Raw genomic sequence first — 3,828 nt, 5'->3', positions numbered from 1 at the left:
TGTAGGACTTATTCATCTAGATACCAGGCTATTTTTCCTTGCTGCTGCTCTTTGTTTCTGTCACAACTTTGATTATATCACCAGAGGGATGAACAGAGAGCCTCTATCATCTACGCCGTAGTTTTTCCTCCCGGATTTTCTATTCTCTTTTTCATAGCCATTTATTGAAAAGTTTATCCCCATTCCACTGAAATGCATTTACATTTTTTTTGTCAAAAATCAGTTGTCCATATGTGTCTAGACTCACTCATACATGTTTGTTTTATTGATCTGTTTTCTATCTTTATGCCAATACCAGACTGTTTTAATTACTGTAGCTTTATAATTAATCTTGAAATCAGATAGCATTCACCCTTTCAAATATTTTCTTCTTCTGAAAAATTTATTTTGCTATTTTAGGTCCTTTGAATTTCCATATGAATTTTAGAATCACTTGAATTTCTAAAGAAAAGCCTGAGATTTTGATAGGAAAAGCATTTAATCTATAGGGTAGAATGGACTTTTTAACAATACCGAGTTTTCCAACCAATATTAACAAGATATTTCTCTCCATTTATTTAGGTGTTCTTTAATTTCTTTCAGCAATGTTTTGTAATTTTTACCGTACCAGATTCATATTATTGATTAGACTGTCACTAAGTACTTCGTAATTCTGATATAGTTATAAATAATCAGTACTCTGCTTAATATTCAAGGGGGCAATCTGCAGCTTTCCAGGGATCTCCCTCTGGGAAGTGTTCTCCTTTTGGATAATCTGTTCTGCAAACTCTTGTTACCTGGGCTTCCCAGATCCCTTGGCTTTGTCTTCAACTTAGGGAGTCTGCCAGGTGTTGCCTGAAATCCCCATCCCTGAACCACAGCCTGGAAACTCTCTCAAGAGAGTAAACTGGATCAATCATGTGGCTCACCTCATTTGTTTCCTATCTCTAAGGACTCTCTGTCCTTGTTTCCTATATTTTGTTCCACATATTTTATCTAGTTGTTGTTGTTTCAGGAAGGAGGGTAAATCTGGTTATTGTTACTCTATCTTGTACAGAAGCAGTAATCTATCTCGTAAATATTTAAATATCAATCCTCCCATTTTAAGAAACAAACAACCTTTTTGAATATACCTTCATCTCTAGGTATTGACTTAATTCCCTTTCCAGTCACATTTCCTGGAAGAGTTGTCTGTGTTCAGTTTCCATTTTCTTACTTCCCACTCCCTGTTCAATCTGGCTAAATTGTTTTTTGTTTGTTTGTTTTACATTTCAAAAATTAAATTAATAAACACTTATTGCTAATCTAAGAAGTCAGAGTTAAGTAAGAGGAAGAGTAATGGGGCATATCAGATCTGTAAAGTCTCTTAAGGAACCAGGCCCTTTTCATGTTGTTGCTCTGTTACCGCTTAGGGGATGGTATAAAGGAGACAGGGCCATTGCAATGCACAAATACAGGGCTCAAATTTTATTTAGCCCTGCAGTACGGGGTAAGAGAAGAAAGTAAGTGGAAGGCAAATCTTTTTATCCAAATGATTCATTAATTGTACACATCACTTTCACTTACATTTGACTGGTGCGAATTTAGCCATATGGCCACACCTAGCTGCAAGGGAGACTGGAAACTATGATCACTGTTTGAGAGGCTATGTGCTCAACCAAAACTCAATTAGCATGAAAGAAGTGGGGAAATGATTTGGGAAGACAACTAGCACTCTGATCTTCCTGACACCAAAGGCTTTGCTCTACCTATATATACTATAGTTTCCTGACTATTCAGAGCACCTAATAACTTAAGAATTGTGTGTATTGGTTGGTTGTTTGATTGCAAAAGAATAAACTCAAGCTTCAGCAGGGCATCTTAGAGGGGTAACATAATTCTATTTGTCCAAAGCTTGTCTGCTGTTTTGTCCAAATAACGTTAGTTTATGCTTCAGTTTTTCTATAAGGATGTCAGTTAACACATGAGTATTTTTTCCTCCCAAATGAAAATAGAGAGGGTGAAATCATAAAATAATCTTTTAAGAAGAGGTTTTTCTCAACCAAAATTTTCCTGGATCCAATATTTCAGCCAGCCTTGAAGAATCTGTTCTCATATTTATAGTGGGAAGGCAAATTTATAACAAGAGGAATAAAAAAAAAAAAACCTGATAAAAAAAATCTTGGATATTTGGCTTGGAAAAGGAAGGCAATGGGGTATGACAGTTGTCTTCCAATGTTTGAAGAACTGCCAAGTTGAGGATTTGGATGTTTTCTGTGCAATTTTAGAGAGCAAAATTGGTGGATGGAAGGGAAATGGATGCTGGTGTGACTGAAGAGAGTAAAATAGGGTAGATCAACTTGTGTAACAAACTCCTAAATTTTGATAGCTTTATTATAAATAAAAGGTTTATTTCTTGTTATTACAATGGTTCAATGGGAATGTTCCTGGTTGGATCGCTACTGTAGCTTTCCTTCAGTGGAAGTGCAGGGACCCAGATTCCTTCTAAATAGACTATGTCTCTTAGGGCTCCATGGTCCCCTCCTGTGTGCCCTCTGTTTGGGGAAAGAACCAGGAAGAAGGATAGCTGTAGAAGTTCACGTTTAATGTATCAGGCTTAGAAGTGGTGTATGTCAGTTCTAACCACATTCGATGGGCTAGAACTCAATCATAAAGCCAAACCTGACATAAGGAATATTGCAAAATGTGGTCCAGCTGTGTGCCCAGGAATAAGAGGAAATATGTTCATTCAGTATCAACTCAACTCCTGCCATGGACTGCCCTTATAGTCACTAAATACTTTTCATTCTTCTTCCCATGTACAAAATATACTCCCACCTCCTCAAAGAAAACAGCCCAAAGTCTAATTCAGCCATTGTATCCTACTCTAATCTATTGTATCTAAATATTGCACAGACCTCTGTATCCGATCCAGTTGAAGCTTCTTGTGGTACGGACATCTTTCAACTAAAAAGACGAGTTGTTTGCCTGCTCCCAACCTCCCCAAATCCACATACTCCTAATAAACTATGATGGAAGATGATCAGATAACCTTAGTAAGTTATCTTATCTACAAAAGGAGGAATAGGAGATACAGCAATCACTGGCCTATAATAATTGTAAAAGCACACTGGGAAGGCACTATGAAATTCCCCTATTAAGGCAGAGGAGTAGAGAGGGAAGAATATTCCTTGATTAGACTTGATTCCGCTTTGGGAGGAACTGCCTTGTTCATTGTCTTCTGTAGTCCCTGAATCCACCACTTAGCATTAAGGTTGTTCTATGTCCACTTAATTAGAACTGAAGTGGATATTTTGAAGGATTCCTCCTTTGAGGTTATACAGTCTTAGTATCTCATTCATACTTATATACATTTGGGGGCCCCAGGATTGTTTTGATGTTTGAACAGTTAAAGATCTTTTGGTATGGGCTCCTGCTCTATTTGCTTCTAGTTAGTTTTATGTACCAGTAACTATACCTAAATTTATTTTCCATGCATGACTCTCAACCTTGATTTGTTTCTTTCTTCTTCACAAAGCTTATTTTCTCTCTGAAGCTAGCTGAGCCAATAGGCTTGGGTGAAAAGGTCACAATCCTTAATCTCATCTTTGCTGAAAGGTCAGTTTTTTTCCTGAGCTCACTTTTTTTCTTGTAGTATTTACTCAACACAGCCAAGAGTAGCCAATATATGCTAACACTTGGACTCTTTCTAACCCTTACCTCTGGAGCTATATGCTCAGTATCCATGGGCCTGCCTTCCAAGTTATTGCAGGCACTATTTTTATCAAATATTTTGCCATTGCAAATATATTTCTTAGCCTGAGATATCAGATTTTTTTTGCTATTATCTCACTTCTAAGTCAATGTCAC

The sequence above is a fragment of the Pteropus alecto genome, unplaced genomic scaffold, assembly GCF_000325575.1.
Source record: "Pteropus alecto unplaced genomic scaffold, ASM32557v1 scaffold135, whole genome shotgun sequence".
NCBI classification, from domain to species: Eukaryota; Metazoa; Chordata; class Mammalia; order Chiroptera; family Pteropodidae; genus Pteropus; species Pteropus alecto.
This window is presented reverse-complemented; position numbering follows the sequence as displayed.